The sequence below is a fragment of the Fukomys damarensis genome, unplaced genomic scaffold (genome assembly GCF_012274545.1).
Source record: "Fukomys damarensis isolate Sample0158 unplaced genomic scaffold, DMR_v1.0_HiC HiC_scaffold_21, whole genome shotgun sequence".
In the NCBI taxonomy this organism is placed as follows: domain Eukaryota; kingdom Metazoa; phylum Chordata; class Mammalia; order Rodentia; family Bathyergidae; genus Fukomys; species Fukomys damarensis.
In genome coordinates this window covers 35,188,630-35,196,129 of record NW_022900933.1, presented here as the reverse complement: position 1 = coordinate 35,196,129, position 7,500 = coordinate 35,188,630, and positions in this window count along the sequence as shown.

Here is a 7,500-nt window from a genome sequence, read left to right as displayed (position 1 = left end):
GCTGGCTGGAGTCAGGGGGACACTGTGCCCTGCAGCTGCGGCCCCAGAGGCTCCGCCCCTCAGCCCACACTGAGCACCTGCTGGGTCGAGGGCCCAGCGCCCACCTCTGTCCCTTCTGTCTCCGAGATGCCCGAAGGGGACCCGGGGCTGTGCCTTCTGCAAGAGCACATCAGCCTCTGGAACCCGGGATTTATTTTTATTCTCAGGACCAAAGGAGGACTATAGCGAACACCCACACACACCGTATTTGTCTTTGCACACTTTTCTGTGTCCTTAAAATAATTTCCTAGCATAGAATTGTTGGTTCGATGGGAAGATATTAGTTAGAAAAATGACATATTTTCAAATCGTCTTCTGGAAAGATTTGAGGGCCACCAGTCCTTTGTCAGCGCGTCCCTCCAAGGGCGGTGTTTCTACTCCTTGGCATCACCGTGTGCGGAGACCACTTGGGTAAAAGAAAAGGAGCACCTAGCTGGTTCTCCACACACCCTGGAAATTCGGCCCCCTGGCTCCCAAGGGAGCCCAGGGTGGAGCTTTCTGCCCCGCACACCAGTGTTTCAGGGATACTGGTGGCCCCTTTCCTGTGACCCCTGCTCGAGTGTGTGGACTGCGGTTCCTTTTCCTGGCAGTCTGACTCAGGGGTGGTGCTGTCCTGCAGCCACTCCAGAAAAAGAGAGTGTGCTGCATTTCTCATAAAGCAAACTCCACTGGAGTTGAAGGCCTGTGCTTTATTCCAGGATGGCACCATTTCTACCTTTGTTGCCCTCCAAACAACCTTTCATCTATGAAATGATGGTGGCCGTCTGTGGGACGCTGCGTTCATCTTTCTGACTTGACAACATTCCAAAGCTGGCGATTCTCAGCAGGATGAGGTACACACCCACACCTGTACTTCTAGCACTCTGGGAGGCTGAGGTGGGAGGATTGAGAGTTTGAGCCTAGCCAGGGGACCTCAGCGACTAAGCAAGACCCTGTTGCAACGTTTCAAAAAGGGCTGGGGATGTAACTCAGTGGGAGGGGACTGGGTTCAATCTCCAGTGACAGAAAAAGAGAAAGGGGACAGTTCTCAATTAGTCTCCCCACCCTGATTGGTTTTGGATTCTTCTGAAATCCTAAGTGGCTGAGGCCTCTGCTCTGCCCAGGTTTCTGACCAGTACTGAAGCAAAGGGAGAAATGGGAGGCTAAAACATGCAAACATCTCCCATAAAGCTCCTTGCACTTATTTTCAATACAAAAAATAAAACAGCCCTCCAAGTAAGTAAATAAATATGCAGGATATCTATTTTTTAGAACTAATGCGTGACCTCTCAGCCTGATGCTCCTCTCACAGCAGTGGCCCCGAGTCAGCCCCCAGGGCTCCTGTCCATTCCTGAGTCCTTGTCTGCCCTGGAAAGGATGGGTGACAGGTTGAAGGGGGGGCTGTACATCTTGTTTATAGGGCAAACTGCCAGTGCAATTCAGCAAAGGGTCTCAAGACGAGATCACCCAGGACCATCCAGCTGGATCCTAAACCCACTGCCGAGTCTGCAGGGGAGACAAACAGACCCAGAGGAGAGGTCACCAGAAGACTGGAGCAGGGGACAAAGGGTTGCAGCTACTGGCCAAGAAGCACCAGAAGCCACCCCAGGAGAAGTCTCTGCTGGTCTACACTGCCCTCTATGGTTATCTGTTATGGTGACCCCAGGATATTGACACAGACCCCCGTGGACAGACGTGGGCTTCCGCCCATTTGGGAGACCGGAACAACCCCCAGGCAGAGACTGGGAGGGATACTCAGAGTTAGAGAAGCACAGTGAGGGGCCACTTGTCCACAGCACTCCAACCCGTAGGGGACCTCGCTAGGGAACCCTGGATCCCTAAAACCTGGGACGCACTGAGATTTTTCAGAGATCCAGAGGAGGTTCTCACAGGACAGAGGAGCAGAAAAGAGATGAGCAAAACACAAGAGATATAACCTGTGCCCTAGGGCATGAGCAGAACTCAATGCAGAACCTCTCAAGGCAGTGGCGCTCAGATGCGGGATAAGGCGGGACCAGAGGGGATGGGACATTACACAAACCTCAGAGCAACCGTGCACACTGAGGGGCTGCCACACAGGGTCACAGATAGCAGAATGGAGCCAGGCAGGGTGGGGCTCTGCCTCCTTCTCAGAAGAAAAAGCTTCTGGTTCTCCCTGGATGGGGCATTTTCGTTTTTACTGTCTTATTCCTACTCCCCCTTTTCTAATTTTGTTCTACAACATGATTTATGACTTGAATAAGATTTTTAAGACTTTGTTTTTACAAGATCCCTTGGTGAGGTTGAAATATAATCTTTGCAATTGAAGTCCTTAATTCAAAACTGTCAAGAAAGTTATCTCCCTGCCTAGAAAGCTGGTGGGGATGTGAATTAGTCCAAGTCATTTAGACAGCATCTGGGCAGCGGCTGTTAAAATACAGCTATTCTTCTCCGGGGTATCTATCTCAGAGAGGTTCTCAGATGTGCACATGGAGAGCTTGGAAATGACACTCATGGTAACACTGTACGGAGTGGCAAAGCAAAGTGCAAGTGAGCTAATGTTCACGCAAGAGGAAGGGTTAAAGTGTCCTTATCATTATTGTGGAATACTACGCAGCCATGACAAAGTAAGGCAGATGGAAAGAGACACCAATGTGGAAAGATTTCTGAGATGTAGTTAAGAGAGACAAAAAGAAGTGAGGGAGGGAAAGAGGAGATGGAAAGGGAAAGAGAGAGAGAAAGTAGCAAATTGCAAAGCAAATGATCTTGGCTGTGAAAAAGAAAGTCCACGCAAACACCCACATGGACATAAACTCTCAACCCAAGCAGTGATGGGGTAATGAAGCTCCTTCCCCTCCTCTGGGCACACCTGGAAAATCCATCACATCTGTTGTTGTGGATGTCACACAGCTGTGGCCAGGGAGGGCAGGGCTGCTGGGGGGCAGAGGTGGGGCCTTGCTTTGCTCCTGTGGCTCTGAGAACAATGGTGTTTAGCTCAATAGAGTAAATAATGGGCAGATCAAATAGAGGAGCTCACAGGCTCTTGTGCATGGAGGATCGGGGCCCTTCGGTCCTGCCAGGGACTTGGACACCACAGTGTCTCAAAAGCTCTCCTGGTCCTGTCTGCAGTGATGACAAAAAGCATTATCCTTCCTGGCTCATCCTGGCCCGACCCATTTGTTTGCAAAGTGAACCCAAAGCACATCCTGTACCCCAAGTCCCCAAAGTGCCTCTTCTGCAGGGAGACGGCTGTGTGCCCGAGGGAGGAAGACCGAGGCCACAGCAGATGTGCAGAAAGATTTTCCATGACTCTCCAAGAGGTATTTTCTCAAACCTTGCTCAGTAATAAGCAGAAGGTGTTTAATAACCATGGTATGCAGCAGTGGCTAAGAGAATCTGATTTATGTAGGAGAGCAGTGCAGAGCAACCATGCACTGGGGTTGTGCCCTTTTATTTGACTGTGAATCCAGATCCTCTGTTGGAAGCCATCGGGCTGAACTTTATTTATAATCAGCTTACAGCGTGGATAACTCTATTGTAAATGCCTCTCAAATTACACAGCAAATCTTGTTGTCTCCTTAGGCAAATAAGAGCCCCACATCATAAGCTTTAATTGTAATACAGGTCACTGTCAAGGGTAAAATATGTCCCAAGCCCTTCTGATTAGTGAAATCATATGTGACTGGAGCTGGGGCTGGGGCCACAGCCAGGGCACCTGAGGACACCTCGGAAAGCAACCAATAAATAAATGTCTGGGGAAACTGACATTAAGGGAAATCTCATTACAGAAGAAGAATTTAATTTTTCTGTGTTTGTGTTGAAGAGTTCAGTGGGAGATGCAGAGCCCTATCCAAGGACCTTTCGGGTTCTGAAGTGAGTCCGGAGCCAGCCCCAGGGAAAGCGAGGCAGGAGGGAGGTGGGAGTCAGAGCAGATGCACGAGACCCATGCAGCCTGCTCTGCTGTGGCCCCTGGAAGGGAGAAGTGGCCCTTGTGCCGCATGGACACCAACTGGTGCCTGGGTGTCTGCTCGGGAGTTCTGGGAGCCGATGAATATGGGGATCAATGCATATGGTGAGGCTTTGGATTTTAGAAATCAGTTACAGTAAAAGCCTCAAATTCCTCCCCCTCTCTTCGAACACTCTCATCCCATCATCATTCTTGCCACTGTCTGCAGCAGCTCCGGAAGGCCTCGTCCATGAGTGTCTTTAGGAGGCGTGATCAAAAACACACTGAATGCCACTGCTGAGCACAATGGAAAGGCAGCAGCTGGTAAAGTATGCCACCGTTTCCTCGTCCTCCTTATTCACCACATCTGGCACCACATGACTTCTGGCTCTTCTTCCCCAAAGTCAAAATGTTCAAGAAAGGGAAATGTTTTGAATCAAATCAGGACATTGAGGCAGCCACAACAGTGCAACTAACTAGACATTCACGAAAGAGCACTTGCAGAGCTGCTGCAGAAAGTGACAAGAGCGATGGGATCAGTGCACTGGAAGCTTTTTCAAGGAGGATTTTGCAAGGGGGCGGGGATATTCATGATGATGTCTATTTTATTGTAATAATTTAATTTTAAAATAAAATTTAAAATTTAAATATTTGCTGTATTTTTCAGTCACACCTGAGGAATGTACATGGGGCAGAGAGTCCCAGTCCATTTGAAGAGGGCACCGATCCACCCACTCATTCAGGCCACTCAGCAAACACCAAGTTTGCACAGATCTCCCCAGAGAACGGTACTGGGTTCCAGAGATGTGAAGGCAACTGAGACACAGCAGACAGAACTCAGTCACCTCAGGCAAGACAAACAGAAAAGATGAAGAAGAAACTAAGTAGGAATGGGGATGAGTGCCGTGAAATGAGCAAAGCCATGAGAAATGAAAGCAGAGGACATGGCACTGCAGGCCTGTAACTCTCTGTAAGCACTCTGGGAGGCTGAGGTGGGAGGATCGCAAGTTCAAGGCCAGCTTGGGCAACTGAGTGACTCAGTGAGAACCTGTCTCAAAGTGAAAAAGGGGGCTGGGGATGCAGCTGAGTGAGTGCAAAGGCTCTGGGTTCAATCCCCAGCACCACACACACGTGTGCACACTCACACTCGGTGGAGGACCTCCTGGTGGTCCGGGATGCTTGTCTTCTTGTCTCATGCAAACCCGGCAGTTGGGACAGAGTCGGTTGACAGAGGGTGACAGCACTACATTGCAAAACAATAAGGATGAAAGCCGGGCTGCTGGCCACTCACATGGCCCCTCAGAGGCCGAGGGACACTTTTTTGGGATGTAGAGAAGACGACCCTTCCTTCCCCTGTGCAGACCCAATTCAACATCCCCAGCTGCACACAGGCTGCCCCTTTCTTTGCACTGTATGGCCCTGCCTGCTTGATTCGACTGCTGGCACCCTGGGCTCCTCCCTGTAGCTAGACCTCTGCAAAACCTGTTTCTCTAGCTCTTCTGACTTCTGACTTCCTCTGGGTTTCTTGGTTTCCTTAATTCCAATCCCAGTCACCGGCCCCACTGAACTTGCAAAGCCTTTGCTCAGATCTCCCACAGCCTGTCCCACTCTGCTCTATTCCGGTCTCCACTTGGCAAAGTGCTCTTTCAAAAGGTGAAAACAACATGGTCTCACCGCCTTGCCTGAAAACCATCCTTACCTTTCCATGCTCTCAAGCTGCAGATCAAATCCTCACCAAAGCCTCTGAAAAGTCCCCTCATCCAGCCACCGCCCACCCCTGCCCTCACCAGCTACCATTCAGACCCCTGCTCTGGCCTTTGTCTAGTGTTTGACTGTACCCTTCCTCCTCCACAAGGCCTGTCACGCCTGGTTTCTGCTGGAAATGCATACGGCTGGGGGGCGGGTGTCTCCGACACAAAGCAGCCTGTGGTCTTGTTTTTCCCTCCTGATTCTAGCAAACACCCAGTAACCCCCACACTGACTCTGGGAGGGAGATACCATTATCATTCACATTTTAAGGTCCCAAACTGAGTGGACCAAAGAGATTTATTACATAAAATCATGGATGGCCACAGTTTTAGACTATAGTCCTGCCCTGGGCCCCCACAGATGAGTCTAAAGTCAGCATAAAGCCACGCATACTCAAGTTGCGTACCAAACCAAAATCTGACCTTCTGAGAAATCCAGAGAGATAAGAGCCACGTTTTCCAGACAGACCAGCTGTAGTGGGCGCACACTGCAGCCTGGATCTAGACAGTCCCCAAAGACGTGTGGAGGTCCTCCGCCCACAGAGCTCTTGGAAGGTGGTGGGGCCTTTAAGAGGTGGGGCCTATTGGGAGGACTTTAGGTCATTGGGGGCATGGCCTCAAACAGCATTGAGCTCTGTGAAGTCCTCTCTCTCTCCCTCTCTCTCTCCTCTCTTGTCTCCCCTGGAGACTGAACCTAGAACCTTCACATTGAGCTACATGTCCAGATCTTTTAATTTTCACTTTGAGACTGTCTTGCTAAGTTACCCAGGCTAACCCTGAATTTGTAACCCTCCTGTTTCAGCCTCCCAAGCTGCTGGAAGAGACCACAGTGTCTTCCTATTTCTATTTTTCACTTCCAGCCATCTGTGCACTCCTGCCATTACACACTGCCTCTGCACAGGCCCTGCAGTGAGAAGACTGACTAACCATGGACTGAAATCTCCAAGCCTATGAGCCAAAATGAACCTTTTCTCTCCATGAGCTCATCATCTTGGGATTTTTATTATAGCCACAGAAAGCTGCCTAACACACTTTGATCATGAAGTTCCCTGCATTTTAAGGCTTTTCCAAAAACGTAAACCAGAATAATCTGAGGTGACCCTGCCAGTTCTTTTTCTGACTCCCCATCTCCACCTTCCAGGGGAAGAACCTTTGCAGTGATCAGTCTGCCCTTCATTCTTTGATTCTGCTTTCTTCTTTTTCTTTCAAATCAGCCCCTGGAACGTTTATCCTGCTTTATTCTAGGATGAAGTGTTGCCCAACTCTAGAACTGCAAATAAAGCCTATTAAGATATTTGAGCTAAATGTGGAGTCATTTTGTCCCGGGACAAGCTGGGTCCTTTGTGCAGGGTCACACAGCTCACTGGGGCCAGGCTGGCAATTGAGGTCAGAGTGATGTAGGAGCTGACAGGCATGTGGCTGTCCAACCCAGGGAAGGCTCCTACTTCCAGTGAGTTGAGATTAGTGCTGCCTTATTTCATAGGTTAGCACTAAAACAAGTGCCTGGGGCACGCTGGGTGCTCAGTAAAGGCTGGGTGTGCTGATCCATGAACACGTAGTTAGGGAACAACTCAGAAGGTTTGCATGTGAATGCATGCATGTATGCATTCAAAATTGAACCTAGGCCTTTTACTGAACTACACCCCCAGCCCTTCTTTTCATTTTTTATTTTTAAGACAGGATCTCACTAAATTGCCCAGGCCGGGCTCCAACTCCTGATCCTCCCACTTCAGCCTCCCCAGAACACTGGGATTATAAATGTGTACCATGGTGAATAGCCACAGTGATTTTTTTTTTTTTTTTTTTTTT